Genomic DNA, 18,331 nt, shown 5'->3' with positions numbered 1-18,331 from the left:
CCAGTGTCTGTCCTCTTCCCAGCTACTTTGTACAACAGCCTCACTATGCAAGAAAGTAGCATAGCAGTGATACTGTTGCACACCACCCCAATTTTAACAGTTACTGCACTGAATCCAGGAATTTAGGGTGCCTAGAACCCACAAATTCATAACATATCAATCATGGCAGAGGGAGAAATTATGCAATTTGTGCTTTTCAGAAACACAAAGAGATCTAAAAAAAATCCTTCAGTAACACCTTAAAGACCAACTAAGTTTTTATTTTGATATGAGCTTTCGTGTGCATGCACACTTCGTCAGATACACTGAAACAGAATCCACCAGACCCTTATGTATATTCAGAGGGTGGGGGGGTGGGGTGATGGGAATGGGTGATGGGCTGATAGGAGTGGTAAACCTGTTGATGACTGTTAACGACTGTTAATGACTGCAATTGGTCTTGCGGGGGGGGGAAGCAAGGGCTGAGGTGCTAAGGAAAGCTTGATCATGTATAATGAGATAAGAATCCTATGTCTTTGTTCATTCCAGGTGGCTCCATGGTTTTAAGCTTGCTAATGAGTTGCAATTCAGCAACTTCTCTTTCCAGTCTGTTTCTGAATTTTTTCTGTAATAAAACAGCCGCTTTGAGATCTTGTATAGAATGTCATGGGAGATTGAAGTGTTCTCCTACTGGTTTCTCTGTCTTGTGGTTCCTGATGTCAGATTTGTGTCCATTTATCCTTTGGCGTAGGGTTTGGCCTGTTTGTCCAATATAGAGAGCTGAAGGGCACTGTTGGCATTTGATGGCATACACAATGTTAGAAGATGAGCAATTAAATAGTCCTGAGATGGTATGTTGCATGTTGTTGGGGCCAGTAATGGTGTTGTCCGGGTGTATGTGGCAGCAAAGTTGGCACCTGGGTTTATTGCAGGCTCTGGTACCAGTGCTACTTTTGGATTGAATTGCATTCATGGTGATTAACACTACAACACCAATTTACCATACAAACACAATGATTGAAATATACTGTATATACAATTCTATACATACATCCTTTTAACTTATAATGTCTAACACTTCCGAAGATCTTAGGTAAAGGTAAAGGGACCCCTGACCATTAGGTCCAGTCGTGACCGACTCTGGGGTTGCGCGCTCATCTCACATTATTGGCCGAGGGAGCCGGCGTATTGCTTCCAGGTCATGTGGCCAGCATGACAAAGCCACTTCTGGCAAACCAGAGCAGCACATGGAAACGCTGTTTACCTTCCCGCTGTAGCAGTTCCTATTTATCTACTTGCATTTTGACATGCTTTCGAACTGCTAGGTTGGCAGGAGCTGGGACCGAGCAACGGGAGCTCACCCCGCCACAGGGATTCAAACCGCTGACCTTCTGATCAGCAAGCCCTAGGCTCAGTGGTTTAACCCACAGAGCCACCTGGGTCCCCTCCTAAGATCTTACACATTTTTAAATATTAACAAAATTGGCATCTATTTTTCTTAAAGCCATCAACAAATGGATTTCAAACCCTAAAAGCAATTCTTTCTTTTAAAAACAAGCAAATGACATTCTAGTTAACAATCAAAACAGTCAATTGACCCTTCTAAACTGTATGCTACTCTGCTTTAGAAACATAATATACTTTCTATCAAATGAAATTTCAAGGCATTGCCATAGCTGTCAAGTTCTCCCTTTTTTTAAGGGAAATTCGCTTATTCTGAATAGGCTTCCTCGCAAGAAAAGGGAAAACTTGACAGCTATTCGGGGGGGGGTGTTATTGTTTTTAAAAAAAGATTTGGAAATTAAGGGGGAAATGAAACAAGGTAGTTTGACTATACTGTATCAAGACAGAACTTTACATGATTTCATTCATTTCATTTGTTAACTGTGACCAAATCAGTCAATGCATAAGATAACATATCGTAAGCTGACAACAGTTTTCCCCCCAGCATGTAAATTCTTTTGTCAAAAGTTTTTCTACCAATGTTTAGAGTGGGAGCCACGTGGTGTGGAAGTTTTGTTATGGCTTTAACCTCTGCTGGTGCTATGATGTTTCAAGGGCTTGCATCACATGGATGGAGCCAATCACAAGGGACTTTCCTACACAACAGCCTCCAGCTTGGTTTGGAGAAATGATCAAGTGAGTAGAACCTTTCTAGCTGGCCCCATCCATATTGTACTAGGCCTGGGTCTGTAGGATAAGGTCACAGAAAACACCTTCCATGTTGCACTGCAACACTGAAAAAAGATCCGAAGCCTATTATTGACTGGATGCAAAAGTGCATCTACTGTGGCATGCATTATTCACTTGGATTGGGGAAGCAACAATCCTTAGAATTACATTTATGCAAATTATATTAAACTTTTCTACACCAATAATTGAAATGCAAATTGAAAACTGCTCACCCATTTAAAAAGGCTCACTTTGAACAACCTCTATGCTTATTCCTTGCTCCCATTTTTATCACTCAGATGCTTGATCTGTTTATCTGCATACCTAGCTGTGCAAAGTTGCACAGAGGTTACACTACAGACACCGTAAGAGGCAATCTTCAGAGGAATAATTTGCTCTGAGGCATTTATTCCTAAAACAAAATGGAACTCGATGCCTTAGACAACTATACCAGCATTTTCTACTATTTGGCATTTGTTGATTTGAAATATTAATATACTACCTAATAGTAGTAGTATTTATAAATTTATAATTGGTATTATATTTATATTAATTTATATACTGCTTACATGCCAAATATATTCAAGTACAAAATCAATTATAAAATCCAAACACAAAATACAATCCCACATTTCAATTCGAATTAAATTACATTTAAATTCCATCAGAACATTATAGAGACATCCACAATTAAAACTATGAAACGAGGCTGTTGCGAACATAGCAATTAAATCAGTTTTATAAAAGCAATTAAAAATGTGATCAGAAAGTTCAAGTTCTGGAATGCTTGCCCAAATACGTACATCTTCAAGAGATGAATTATGAAAACGTCAAGGCACCATTAACAGTGAGTACAAAAATCAACATTAAAAAAGACTTCTGGTCTACCGCCATTGCTGATCGGCAAAGAGAATCTCGAGCTCCGAGATTCCATGGTGCTGTGAGGGAGGGGGGAGCCGCGAGAGTGCCGCGGACCCCCAAAAGAGCCCCAGATCGAGCATTCTGGGGACGTGGGGACTCAGCTGCACCTTTTTCTGTCTCCTCTGCTCCCCGGTAAGCCCTAATAAGGGAGCCGGGAGTGAGCGTAGTGGAGACGTGGTGCCTTGAGTTAAACTGCTACCCTCGCAGTGCGAAGCTCCGTGCCGGCAGCCTGTGGAGCGGTGGATTCTTCTAAATTCAAAGGATTTGAAGACATTGGACACCGCGAGTAAAGGAAAAGAATTTTTAAAAATCTTTAATTGGAAAGAATTGGCCACGGGAGGAGATTAAAAAAAGAAGTCGATCTCCCCCATTGAGAGAACTGTGACGCAGTTAATTTGACCAAAGCCGGAAAGGTTGACAGGAAGCTTTCAATTTCCAAAAAATGGATTTAAAACCTTCCTTCTAAGGCAGGGTAAAGGGGAGAACGGTTGAACTCAGAAAAATCCCTGTAAAAATATTCATTTTGGACTGGGAAAGTCTCCCTAGAAGCTGGAGTTGGGTCCCTGGAGGGATCAGCAAGCCGTCATTATGACATCACAATAGGAAGGAATTTGTTTACCTCTTTGAGGTCGTGAACTGTCAGCATTGAAGAGAGCGCAAAATACATGGCTGTGAAAAATAAATTTGATAATGCTCTTTTCATAAATGGACATAAGAGTTTTAAGGCATGAAGAAGAATTGAAAATGCGAGTTTGCAACCAGTTCAGATAAAATTTCTGTTGTGGAAGTTGGAAAATATGAACTGCGCCATTTCCTGCCTTGCAATCGGTGCTGTTCCCATGAAACCTGAGATGAGCAAGATGTCAGTAGACATAATATCATCTGACTTCTCAGACTTTCAAGAGGAACTTCTGAGATTGATTTTGGATTTAAAAAGTGATGTGCACCAGAACACTATACAGTGGTCCCTCGACTTATGAATTTAATCCGTTCCGAACGGACCTTCGTAAGTCGAAAAAATCGTAAGTAGAAGCCTATGGGAGGGAAGTCGTAAATCGAAAAAATCCTATCTAAAAATTCGTAAGTAGAAAAAATCCTATCTAAACCACATCCAAAATGGTGGACGGAGCTCCGTTCGTAGCTCGAAACATTCGTTAGTCGAGTTATTCGTAAGTCAAGGTACCACTGTACAGATTGGAAAAATAAACCAGAACTGTGTGGAAACAGAAAAAGGACTAATTTTAACAGAGACTGCAGAGAAGAAAGACCAACAACCATCAGTCCTGGACAATGCAATTGAACCTAAAGAAGAAGAGGAAGGAGCATGGAATATTGTTCCTTCAGTGAGAGGGGGGGGGAACAAGACCCATGATTGATCCGGAGGTTTTTCAAAGAAGAACCAGTGTGGAATAATGCCCCCCCCCCCAGTGAGAGAGGGAGGGCAGGATCCACACTAGGACCAGAATTCAAGGGGACTAAAAATTGTGAAAGGACTGAATAGTGGAGACGTAGCTGGATAGTATTGTGTATCAGCTAGAGAATTGGGGAGGCAGCAGGGGACGAAGAAGGAAGAGTGGTGGATAGGTTGTGCTAGAGTGGGAGTGGGGTGAGAAGTAATAATGGATGTTATTTTTTCACTGATTAAGATGGTCTGAAACTGGAACGATTTACAGAGCTGGCTGATTCATCTGGGAGACCCTGAGTCCAGGGGGGGGGGGCTGAATTAGATTTAAGTGTTTAATTGTTATCAGGATAGAAGAAGTAATATTTGAATTTATGGGGAATTTATGGGAATAAATTTTAGGCTAAGGGGAGAACTAGAAGATAGATGGTTGGGAAAATAAAGTTAGATTTGGATTATGGTAATCGATGAATTCTAGGTTTAGGATGGTTGATGTCTTTAGAATAAAAATATTAGAGAGATAATGATAAAAATGTGTAAAATGATATAAGATATAATATGAAAATTATTTTACACACACCAAAACACACACACTACCAGAAGGCAGATGAAATAGACGTTTTTTAAGATTCTTCTAAAAGATTTTCTGGCTAAGGCAAGTCTCCTTAAAAAGGATTTCCTGTTGTAGGAAAGCTGACAGAGAACACTCCTCTACAGCTTTAAAACGTAATGCATACAACACAACGCACATTTGTAATGTGAACTTCCTGATGAGAATGCACATCTGCCTAAGCATCCTTGCAACTCCAATATAATGTCATAACTTGTGACAGCACATTAGTGCAGCAGTCGTAAGATCCATCTTAAACATTCATTTACTGACTCAACAAGTTTGAAAATCGGGCCATTAAGTTGTAAAACACTGCTAAATATCACATGCCTATCTCATTAATTCATGAATGACATTAACAGTTTCAAGCCAAGAACTGGATCCACATAATCTCGCAACAAGGGAGCTTTGGACTTGACTTTCTCAGAAAAACTGAGGCCAAAAAAGAGGGGTGAGGAGAAGGGGGCAGTGATTTTTTGCTTTTTAAAACAGTTGGCATAATTAGTTCCTTCAGCGATTTTGGCAAAGCATACATTGGGCATGTTAATTTGAACTTGTCCTAGAAATCAGATTTGGATCTTGGTCTGCATGGCAAGCACAAACCCATAGTTTGACAGGTTGGGTGTAATGGTTTGCTACAAGCCAGAAAATAACTCATTCCCTTAAGTACAGTAGAGGAGGAGGGAGTGTACAGGCATGTGGCCTCTTCTAGCGTCACAGTCCAAGCGCCAACCATGGTTCAGCATTATTGCTAGACTGAGCCATAAAGTAGCTCTTTCGATCCTGGCCAAAGAAAGAAAGAAAGAGCTCTACACCAGAGATGTTATTTCATTATTGGAAAAAATAGCCTCTATGAGCTTGAAGACAGTTTTATGGATCGAGGAATCAAAATTCAACACCTTCTTCATCCATTCAGACAACCTTACTAGATGGGCCGGAATATTGTCATCTCTCAACTTAAGATATGTAAAGTATGATATTAACCTATTTCACAGGATTATTATTACAAAACAGTGAGGCTTCCTATTGATTAAACATGCACTGGATTGGGCTGTAAGCCACTTAGTTCAGAACACGTTCTGCATAATAATGGTAATAAATAATATAACATTAATCTGGAATGTTTTTTTGTTTTTGTTGACAATATGACAAAGAAATGCATGGACAGCTAATAAAAGTTCATTAATATTGAAAAATTCGTGTGTAATACAAGGTATCAGAATGTTTTTGGTTATTAAGTACATTTGAGAAAACAATCAAAAATTATGATCTACTGTATATACAGTGGACGCAACCCACAGCGCTGCGTCTGCGCACGCGTGGGTCGCAATTTGGCGCTTCTGCACATGCGCAAAGTGCGTTTTAGCGCTTCTGCGCAAGCGCCGAAACCTGGAAGCAACCCGTTCCGGTACTTCCGGGTTCAGTGCAGTGTGCAACCCGAAAATGCACAACCTGAAGCATCTGTAACCCAAAGTATGACTGTATACCAAACAATTACACATGCACCCTTTTTTCAGAAACTTTGTTTCCATACTAATTATTAATAGCTTTGTCAAGTCCTTTATAATAAATACTCAGGAGATGTACTCTTAATGAGCTTTCTTTTTTTGCAATTTGGCTGCAATGCAGTTTTTCCTAATTACTGGCATTATCATTCCAGCACAAATTTGGGGAAGCTTGACATTACCATCAGAAGAAAGACCCACCACCCAGAAGACATTCTGATCTTAGTACTGTAAATGTTTAAGAATTTGTGGCCCCTAATACAGCTATAACAATATCCACCTTTTCCATGAAGCCTTTGGCACAACCCCATTATAGTTAATTCAGATTAAATAGGGAGAGAATATACAAACTAGCTTTTTCAAACAAAAATCCCCAACCAACAGCTTTCTTTTGTGGAAATATGACACAAATAAGAAAAAACAAAAATAAGCCCTAGCAGGAGGAGCCAGTGAACAATCAATGTACACTGTCATTTACAAAATACAGTCACTCTTACCAATTCATAACCTGAATTGAATTAGTCCAGTGAATCCTTCCGCTATTAACTGTAAGTGAATGGTGGTCTGCAATAATAGTCTTTTGTGGTACTGCAATCAATAAAGTTGCAACAAACTACGTAAGACAGATTGGCTTTTTGATAATATTGTGCAGATGCTGCAAAAAACTGCACTCTTCAACAAACACTCATATGGAAGCAACTACATATTCTTTTTCACTGCCTCCATTTCACTCCTCTTCCTTTGTTGTGCCTGCTTTCTAGATTATAAGTCCCAGAGGGAAAGGGATCCTTTCATACATTTTAACATACCTAGATGACACTATACAAATATTATTTTCTAAGCATTTTTAATTTGTTGTTTCTGCATACTAATGCTAATACAATAATGCTATTTCTATCTCAAATAATATCTTCCTTTTTGTTTCTGTCAAAAATATGCAAAGAGGAAGCACAGATGGCTGGGAACTGAAAGAGTGAAGTTCACATTTGGTTTGAAAGAACAAGCTGAGTTGTTGGCTGCAGGCATCTAGTCTTATTATAAATATGAAAAAGATACTTTTGAACTTGACAGAATAACCAAAGGCTTCCTAACCCAACATTAATAGCACACTGTTAAAACAAAATACAACCATGCCCTCCAACATTGAAAATGGTTGAAGAAACATCTGTCTAATTACCACACAGCACCATTTTCTTCCATAATGCTGAATCAGGCCAAATAATCTGTTTGGTCAATGTGCTGAACAATCAATATAAACTACAACAAGTTTTCTCGCTAACTGCATGTAAAGTTCTTCCAGATTAGTTCATTAAGTTCTCTGGGCCTGCTAAGCTATTTAACATTTGCTCCAAATTCAAAAATATTTATGATGGCATTTCTTAAACCTTGTGGAAAGAATGCACACCACAAGTCTGAACCAGGTAAGAGCTGATCCCAAAAGCATTAAGAAAATAGTGGTGCTATTCAGAATCAGGTTAGGAAATCATGATTTGGATTTGCTAACTTCATGGAGTGAGTGCTGATGCTCATGTAGCCAAAACACCATAACTAATGCACAAGCGGAACCACAACATTTGCAGAAGTACAAAAACCACTAGGGACCCCCACTATCCCATTTTCATCCTGTCCCTCTACTCCTCTTTCACATCCTCCAAATCTGGAAAGAATGAGATTCTGAGTAAACATCAGAAAGAATTTTCTCACAGTAAGATCTGTTCAACTGTGGAATGGTCACCTCCAGAAGCTGTGGACTCTCCTTCCTTGGCGGTTTTAAGCAGAGGTTGGATGGCCATCTGCCATGGATGCTTTAGTTAAGATGATGATGATGACGATGATATTTATATCCCACCCATCTGGCTGGGTTTCCCTAGCCACCTTGGGAGGCTTACAGCATATATAAAACATAGTAAAATATCAAATATTTAAAACTTCTGGATACAGGGCTCCCTTCAGATGTCTACTAAAAGTTATGTAATTCTTTATCTCCTTGACATCTGAAGGGAGGGCTTTCCACAGGGAGGGTGCCACTACCGACAGATTCCTGCATTGCAGAAGATTGGACTAGAATCTAGATGATCCTTGTGGTGCCTTCCAACTCTACAATTCTCTGATTCTTTTTATCTGATAGGAGGACTCCTTCCTCTGGAAAATCATGAACCTCTAGATGTAACTTAAAAGTCTGGGAATTTATACAAGTTCAAATGTGCCCAAACACCCCTCATTTTCTGAGACAGTCACACAAGAGGTTGGATTCAGATTTAATTGAGCTTGGACTATAAAGAACCCATATGAAAAGTTAATCATGATGAAGACCCACTGATTTCAATGAAAAAGTAAGTTGAAATGATGCTGCAATTCTATACTTATATATTAGGGAATGAATCTCCCTGGAATAAATTAAAATTATTTTATTTGTGTGTGTTTTTAAATCCTCAAAGGAGTTTCCAAAAAGAATAGAACAATAAAATTATCAATAAAAACAGTTTGAAACAGCTATTTTTAAACGAGTCATCCTTCTGAGCATACATGCAAAGAATAGGTGTCACTGTCTTGCTTTACAAAAACCCACAGGGCATAATTCTGCCAAATTAAGAACTTGGAAATCCCTATTGTTGCAATGAAAGACTTGAAACTCTATGCTAAGCATGGTTTCTATCCTATGCATGATTCCTCTGAATTCAACCATTACTGAATTGCTATCTAGTGTAAAACACTGTGGACTTCTAGCATGAAATCAATGGGATTGAAGAATTAAACTTTCGCTTGATGGGTCCATAATTTGTAACAATATTTTAAAAGTTACCTATATTCTTGTTTAGATGGTATGTAGTTCCATCCTCATCTCCTTCAAGACATTCCAGCCCACCAGATGAATCTTAAGGGAGAAAAAACATTAAAAGATTATTCAGAAAAAGTAAAAATACATAATATATGTCAATGTAAACAATGTATAAGGAACACATAAGGCGTTGCCAAATTTATAATAAACCTGTTGAACTTTTTTTTTTTTTGCTTTATACTGTCCCTGTAAGGAGCTACATATCAAAAATTGGTTGCTCTTGTGAAATTTTATTTTAGGGCATGACATTTTGAACTGGTTCTCAAGAAGCACCAGATAACAAAAAAAGAAAGAAAAAAAGACCGGCACTACTTACTCCCCCTCCCCCCTGAAATACTCTATTTCAAATCAGCTACTTTTATGACACCACTGTTTGCTGATCCCTCCAGACTGGTTGTGCCAATGTGCCATCCCTACGAACCAGGACTGGTTGCCATGTTTTTCTTCATGAAAGTGTAAGGACTGATTTAATACAGGGCACATGAGGTGAGGGGGGCAGAGCAATTTCCTGTGTTCCTATGCTAGTTTATACTTTTTTGTCCTTCTAGTCCAGTATTTACAGGCAGCAGATCTTCAGGGTCTCTGGCAGAGGTCTTTCCCATCACCTGTCAGCTGACCCTTTCAAATGGAAAATCCCAGGCCTTGAACCAGGAATCTTCTCTGCATAGGTTCTTCTACTGACCTATGGTTTCCCCCCTGTATGTTGCATGGATGGGTGGGAATTGGAGAACCAACTCCTAAACCTTTTTATTTGGAGTTTCCAATTGTGGCGTTTATTCCCCATTTTAGACTCACATGAACCCAAAACTGAACTCTCTTCAAGCTGATTGTTAGGCATTCTAAAAATATATGTACAGTGGAACCTTCGTTCTCAAAATTAATCCGTTCTGGAAGTCCATTAGACTCCTGAAATGTGTGAAAACCAAGGCTGATTGGTGCAGGCGCCCTGGAAACAATAGCCAACAACCGCATCGGACATTTGGCTTCCGAAAAACATTCGAAAACACTTCTGGGTTTTAGGCGTTCGGGAGCCGATTTGTTTGTCAACTAAGCCGTTCGAGAACCAAGGTTCCACTGTATTTGACACTTCATGATACAAAACATTAACTACTCTGATGCAAACCATATTTACTTGAAGGGAAATCATGAGTGTCAAAGATAATCATTCCAGTTTGAGTAACACAAAGCATTAGAGTGTGACCTTGTGTATGTAGGATGAAACATGGAGCTTCAAGAGAAAAATCTTATGACTAAGGGCTCATGCAGACTTCCTTTAGTGCAATGTTTCTAGGCAAAGTCTGCACTTTAAAGTGCTGTTTCCAAACTCCCCCCTAGCTGTTTTCCAGCGAAAACCCGCTCTTCACCACTGAAAACCTGAATTGCCACTTGTTCTGATTCAATGTTAAAAAGCGGGTTTTCCTGGGAAAAGCAGAGGGATGGAATAAAGTGTACTTGGCCAAGGAGCTTTAAAGCACAGGCCTGTGCCAAGAAAGCACAGGGCATAAGTTAAGTGGATGAACCCTAAATCAAGCACCGTCCTGTAGTTTAGATGTAACTCTGGGCTTGACACTAAAACCCTCACAGCATCCTGTCTGGGCTTGTCCACAGCATAACTATATCAGGATGCAAGATCATGTTTAAGGGACAAGCTACATATTTCATAAACTGCGGGAGGCAGTGTGGAAGACAGGAGTGCCTGGCGTGCTCTGGTCCATGGGGTCACGAAGAGTCAGACACGACTAAACAACTAAACAACAACAACATATTACTATCTCAATACTACAAAGCCTGAAGTCATTTTAGTTGGGACTCTGGAGATTCAAAACAGAGCCACACAGAACTAGGAAACAAAAAGAAAAAGAAAAAAGAAAAAAACAAAAAACAAAAACACTTTCAGGGTGTAACAAAATTATTGTTTCTAGTAAGAGTTGTGTTTCCTAGAGAAAATGTTGCTGGTGGAGGAATATTAATGTAATATCCCAACAGTGCAATACTCACATATATTGGCCATTTCCACACACCTCAAGCAAAGTGTAAAGGGCTCCTGGTTTTAAAAGGGTACAACAGAAAACATTCCTTGCAGAGTTGTTTTCATTATACAGCAAACCTGCAACTTGTGCATATTTAACCTGTGGACCTTCAGCTATATGCATATGGTAAAAATTAAAAATAATAAGAAAGGGGCCAGGGTTCTGGGGAAAATGACTTTGGCAATCCCACTCACCACTGAATCCAATGGGTTTTGACTATAAGTGATTTTGGATTTATGTGCTATCACCAGAATGTAACCCCCACAAATTGTAGGCTTACTGTACGTTTTCTAAACTAGGAGTGTAAGATGACTTTAACTACCGTATATGGATATTCTACTTTTCTTTACTCCACCATAAAAACCAAATTGCCTAGAAAAGGCAGCTCAAATGCAACAGGACAGATGTCACTCACACAAACACTTCTCCCTACCATCCAAGCTCTCGCACAGTCTGAATCCATCTTTCTTAATAGAGCAAAATTAAGCAAGGAGGGAAGGAGACCCATCTAATCTTTGCACAGGTCATGAACCAAAGTCCATGGTAATTAATTTTTGATTACTTTTAATGCTGCATTACATTAGCTTCCCCAGATAAGATGACTCATTCACCTGAATGAGAGATGCCCCGGGTTACAAAATATTACACACTCACAAAGGAATAGAATAAATTGCCAACGGAATATAACTGAGTTTGAATTTGAAAAGCGTAACTCCTATCAATGTCATAAGTGTTGACTGAGCCATAAGTAGCACGGTTCTTTGGGATACAGATGGTGGTACAAGGGCTCCCATTCCTAGAGAAGTAAGCAACACTTGCTAATACTTCCCAAGTTCACCAAAGCCTTAAATTTACCAGTGCAGGGACAAGGGTAAGGATTTGGGGCAAAAATACCAGCTGCCTTTCTCCTAAAACAGACTGGGAGCGGCGGGGTAAGAGATCCACAAGTTCTTAGTTCAAGACTATTACACCACATGAATGCAACCTTTTGCTCCAAATGTTAATTCAAAACGACTGTCTTTTGATCATTCTCTACTCCCAGAAGAAAGGATTTGGACTCTCTAATGGGGTTCTATTAGCTTTTGCTCTGCGGCAAATCTAAAAAACCCCGACACGGCTTAAAGCAGGCTAGTTTAATAGAATCATAGAGCAGTTAGGGATCCCAAGGGTCATCTAGCCCAACCCCCTACAACGCAATAATCTCAACTAGAGGACAGACAGCGGAAACCCAACATCTGCTTAAAAACCTCCAAGGAAGGAGACTCCATTACTTCCAGAGGAAGTCCACTGTCAAACAATGAGAGTCCAATCTTTACCTACAAGCATGCACTGAAAGGGTAGCCGGTTTGCAGTTAGGTCAAGGGTGGTCCAAAGATGGCAATCCTACACTAACTTTAACCTTTTGGAGCGACCATGGAGGAAAGGCGCTCTGCACATGTTCATGCGCTCGCTCCTCCTCTGTGGTGACTTCGCGCCAACTCCAGGGTTCGCCTCCCGCATCCGGGGAGGGGAGGCGAAACTTCCGGAGCTCGAACCCAACCGCCCCTGCCTGACGCGCGTCCTTGAGAAGAAACCGCCGCCGCCAACCGCCTCCCCTGAGAATCCGCAGGAAGGCACAGGATGCCAGCCGCCCCCTCAGGACGCTACACGCGAGCGCCGGAGCTGAGGGGGACTGCGCCCTGCCGCGGCTTCCCCGCCCGAGCCCGTTCCTCACCTCGCTGCCGTCCCCCAGGGAGGGAAAGGCGGCTCCGACCCCGTCCCGCTCGGGGAGGAAAAAGGCAAGTTGAGGCGAAGAGAGCGCCCCCTTCCCGGCCCCGACCGCCGGCGGCAACTCCCAGCTTCACAACAAAGCCCCCCCCCCTCGAGAACGTTGGGCCACGCCCTTCCCGTGGCGGTTGAGGAGCTTCGGCGAGGGAGGAGCGTTGGCCACGCCCCCTCCTCGAACCTCGGCTGACCAACCACCAACTCGCCTCAGTTCCTTCGCCTCCCCGCCCCCTCGCTGCCACATCGAACGTTGCTTCGGCGAAGAAAGTGGGAGTTGAGGAGGCGACCGTTGGTCTCGCGCTCGCCACGGCAGAGCGCGGCCGGCGGGCGGGCAAGAAGCAGAGCGTTTACTTCCGCGAGCTCCGAGGAAGAAGAGGCGGCAGAGGCGGGAGATGGCATAGCTGTCAAGTTCTCCCTTTTTAAAAGGGAAATTCCCTTATGCTGAATAGGCTTCCTCGCGAGAAAATGGAAAACTTGACAGCTATGGAGATATGATGGCCCGGAGGGTGGGTTTATGCAAAGCAGGAGCCTGGCCGCTTTCTGTCCTCGCCTGAGGGGAAGGAGCCGCGAGGGTTATTTTTTGTTTTATTTATTAATTAAATTTGTGCGCCACTGAGCGCCTCCCAGCATAAAAATACAAGTACGAAAACACGTCATAAAAACATGGACACAACAAACGAAAAGCCGCACCTACAACCCACTCATTTCACAATCTGTAACATTTCAAAACTTTACTTCCTCCTCTTTCTGCGGTTCCTTAAATTTATTTTTAATATATTCTGCTTATCCAAATCAACTTGCTCATTTATTCTTCATCTTTAAATATATACTTACCGGTATAAAACTGCAGGTTATTACAATAATCCTGCCAACGCTCTTATCAGTTTACATCAGTAAATATTCAATAAACCATTTCCATTCGTTTAGAAAAAGTTTCTTATATTGATTTCTTATTCTACTGGTAAGTTTCGCCATTTCTGCATATTCCATTAGTTTTTGTATCCATTCCTCCTTTGCTGGGACTTCTGCTTCTTTCTGTTCTTGTTGCTGTAGTTGCTATACAGGTTCAGTAGTTCTGTCCCTATACAGTAATTCCCAAAATGTCATAGAATGTTAATCAGCCAAAGTTTATTTTTTATTTTATTTATATTTAATATTTAATTATTACAGTTGCTGTTATTATATTTTATTTACACCTTTGCTGAAAGGCTCGGCTCCGAGAACCGTTTTCAAAGCCGCTCCTCATTCTGTATCACAATCTCCGATTATTATTAATAATAATAATATCTTTATTGTCAATGTACAACCTGTGTACAATGAAATTAACCGAGCCTCCCTCCCCCCAACAAACACTCAATCTCATTGCACTCTGTGTGCTTGTCGCACAACACACCAAAGTCAGTTGCACTACTGTATATTATTTTTCGTTCAAAATGACAAAGGTGCCCCTGAGCATGTGCAGAACAATCGGCCTTCTCTCTCTCTGTCTGCCTCAGTACACTTCAGATAGTGGGTCTGAACTTCCTGGTTGAAAGTGGTAAAAAGAAGCAAATCAAAACCGGATCCTCTTCAATATGCTTTTTTAAAAAAAGAATTCTACCCCTCCTCCATATCAAACCACAGCTAAAATCTACCCCCAAGGGAATGACCCTTACAAATAATTAATACACTGCCATTTGCTGCTGCCATGGCAAAAAACATTGATCAGATCATGGGGCCTAATAGATCCTGATTGTTTTCAATATGGGATCCTCCCCAAAACAGTATCAAAACACACATTGCATCTGTCTTTACAGACTGAACTTTACACATCATGGAGTCTGGTCAAAAATAAAATCCAGTAGAATTAAAATAGATTCATCTGAATTTGCATGATCCTCCCCCAAAAAGATACCAACCCCCCCAACCACTATCAAATCCCAGATAATATTTGTGGCCATACATTTTGTAAACTATGATGTGTGTAGAAGACTAAATTTGTTTACTTCTAATGGACCTATTCATGAAAGTCTAGTTGTATGCTTAGCTTACCATAAGGTTGAAGTAGGATAATAATTTTTTCTAAATATAACAAATTACTTCAGCTTTTAAATTACAACATTATGAAAGAGAACATTTGTGGCTATGGTGGAGCCAGTGCTTTCTGGCACTGCCATGATGCACAAAGAAGGAACCAAGACATGGATCCTCATTAATTTTGCACATATGCTCCCCATAATCTGTGCCAAAGCACATGCTGCATCCATACCCACAGAACAAACTATACAAACCACAAATCCTGCTCTTCACAGTACTGCCATGGCAGAAAAGATGGATCCACTGTGGATCTTTTTTTACACAGCATCCCACCAAAACAAAACAAATTTCAGAACACAGTATGTCCATGGCCACAGGATGCATAGTAAAATAATGGATTTGGTGCTTCATCGCCATAAAACATGAATTAATGACTGGTGTGTGTGTGTGTGTGTGTGTGTGTGTGTGTTACAATATGCGGACACAGGTGATCTGTGCTTTGATAGTGGTTTTGATGGCATCCCATGTGAATATCCAGAGCATCCATTTCTCATATTTTTTTTCCTGTAGTGACACCTTGAAACCCCAGGTCTGTGATGATTCTAAATTGTAGAACGACTGGTCTTGTATCAATAGCTTTGCATCATAGGTGCTGTGAAACACTGGATCCATGATTTTAATAGTATGATCTGTGAATATAGACACAATCGGTTATTTGGCAAAAATCCACAAGATCCAAGCTCCAGATGTATGGTGTTGCCTCATGATAGTGCCAACAAGCACTACCATCAATTATTTCACAGTCAGTCTGTGGATATCAATATGATCTCTGTAAGTTAATTGTTCCATTCTGAAGGAAATCAGCCCTGAGTGCTCACTGGAAGGACAGATTGTGAAGCTGAGGCTCCAATACTTTGGCCACCTCATGAGAAGAGAAGACTCCCTGGAAAAGACCCTGATGTTGGGAAAGATTGAGGGCACTAGGAGAAGGGGATGACATAGGACGAGATGGTTGGACAGTATTCTCGAAGCTACGAACATAAGTTTGGCCAAACTGCGGGAGGCAGTGGAAGACAGGAGTGCCTCGCGTGCTCTGGTCCATGGGGTCACGAAGAGTCGGACACGACTAAATGACTAAACAACAACAAGTTAATTGTGGTTTTTGAGACACTCCATATAAAAATCCAGATGACGAGTCATGTGTATGGACTATGACAGCGCCATCGAGTGCCAGACATGTGCTTTTTATAATGAGAAAGAAATCATGAGGGTCCAGCTAGCCATTGCATCAGAAAACACTGAAAGTGCACCTTTCACAGTTCAGTCCATTGAAACAAATGTGCTTGTAACTTGATGACTATTTGGGATTTATCTCTTGTAATACTCATATGAGTTCCTGAGGATCCCTTTTTTATTTAATACACCCAACCCATGACCTCTGTAAAATAGTGCAGGCCTTTGTGGAGCCTTTCCGATCCAGAAATTTAGATCCAAGACCTGAACCTGTTTCTGTATGTGTGTTTAAGGCATCAAAATTCCATTGTCCAGTCTAATTTGTATCCATTTTAAAAATAATAATACAATACAATAATACAGCACAAGAACAAAAGTTTTGAATCACAGATCCTGGCGGGTCTTCATGATTTTTATAGGCAGATGCTTCATATCCATAATCTAATTACATTTCATATCTGTATGAACAGACTGCACCATAAAAATAACTGATCCAGTGCTCCATAGAGCTGCTGTGGCACAGAACAGATTTGAAGCAGACACTTTTGCATGGGTTAGTGCGCATGTGATGTAAATGATCAGGTAATTATGTCAAGTATTTGTGTTGTTAAATTATCACAAACTTTGCTGAACGTTGTATCCTTTCGATTAGAAAATTGGTGCTTTTGAAATACTGTGTTTCAAATGCAAAAATAAATAAATAACCAAGTTGCTAAATAATTTTATTTAGTAAACACATTAACTGGCTCCACTATACTGTTGCTTTTGCTTAAATGGGGATGAAAAGGCCACATTTCTGTGTGGTTCTGAGTTCAATAACATTGCTTCACTTTGACAGTGTATGTTCAATATTTAATTGGTTTTGGAAGAACGGTACTGAAGAGAGCTTTCTAGGTTAATTAAGGCTATTGAGAGTATGTAAGTTAAGTCAAACTTAAATATTCATTAGTTAGAGCAATTTGGAAGCAAATCTTTCCAAAAGGTAAATATTTAATTGCATTGCACTTTTCAGAATGAGGGTCCTTTCTCCCCCCCCGCCGCCCCACCCCCTGTTATATTGAAAATCTAGAAATAATATTATCTCAACACGATTTAAGTATAGGTATACAGTAGGTATCTGTGCGCTGCTCTGGTTTCGCCAGAAGCAGCTTAGTCATGCTGGCCACATGACCTGGAAAAACTATGTGGGAAAACGCCAGCTCTCTTGGCCTGTAAAGCGAGATGAGCACCACAACCCCAGTGTTGTTCGTGACTGGACTTAACTGTCAGGGGTCCTTTACCTTTACCTTTTAATTGTTGCAAACTGCCTTGACCTTTTTAAAAATGAAATTGTCGTATATGAGGATTTTATTTATTTATTTGTTTAAAAGCACTTAATAGTTCAAAAATCTTTCTTTTATTATAAATAAAATAAGAAATATGTATGCAATATGTTAACTATTGTCTCTTCCAGTTACAGAAGTAAGAAAATGCCTAATATAAAACTCCTGAACCAAATACAATGGTCCGTAGCCAACAGTGGCTCTACACATGTAGGGGCTCTTTATTTTGTTGAAATAGGATCCATGTGTACAGATCAAATACTGACGTACATTCAGACATAAGATATCTAAGATGACCTACAAGGTCAACTCTCTGTATGTGTATCATTCTTAGCAACACGTTAATGCACACATGTCGGTGCCATAGGCTGCCATTAAATGATGTGTGTGATAACTGTAGAGACAACTCTGCCTGCAGTCATAGCTTTTTTATGTAAATGTTACCGAGAGAACAAAGAGTCTTATTCTTCCTGTCTTCTGGCATAAACTTTTGTTGACTATAGAGTCCACTTTGCCAGATGAGGAAGTCCACCAACGC

General features: G+C 40.5%; 1 protein-coding gene across 1 annotated transcript in view; it reads right to left on the bottom strand.

Moving 5' to 3' along the window:
- KLHL5 (kelch like family member 5) overlaps nucleotides 1–13,305 on the bottom strand; it is a 45,492-nt gene extending 32,187 nt beyond the window's left edge. Inside the window, exons 1-2 of the mRNA XM_035111896.3 lie at nucleotides 13,173–13,305; nucleotides 9,393–9,464 (exon numbers count right to left, since the gene is read on the bottom strand). The gene's annotated coding sequence lies outside the window, so the exon portion shown is untranslated. The remainder of the gene's footprint in view (nucleotides 1–9,392; nucleotides 9,465–13,172) is intronic.
- Nucleotides 13,306–18,331: the final 5,026 nt, after the last annotated feature.

Source organism: Zootoca vivipara, chromosome Z1 (genome assembly GCF_965207765.1).
Source record: "Zootoca vivipara chromosome Z1, rZooViv2.hap1.1, whole genome shotgun sequence".
Classification (NCBI taxonomy): Eukaryota; Metazoa; Chordata; class Lepidosauria; order Squamata; family Lacertidae; genus Zootoca; species Zootoca vivipara.
Note: the sequence above shows the minus strand (reverse complement) of the source record. Positions and strands in the feature narration are given on the sequence as shown.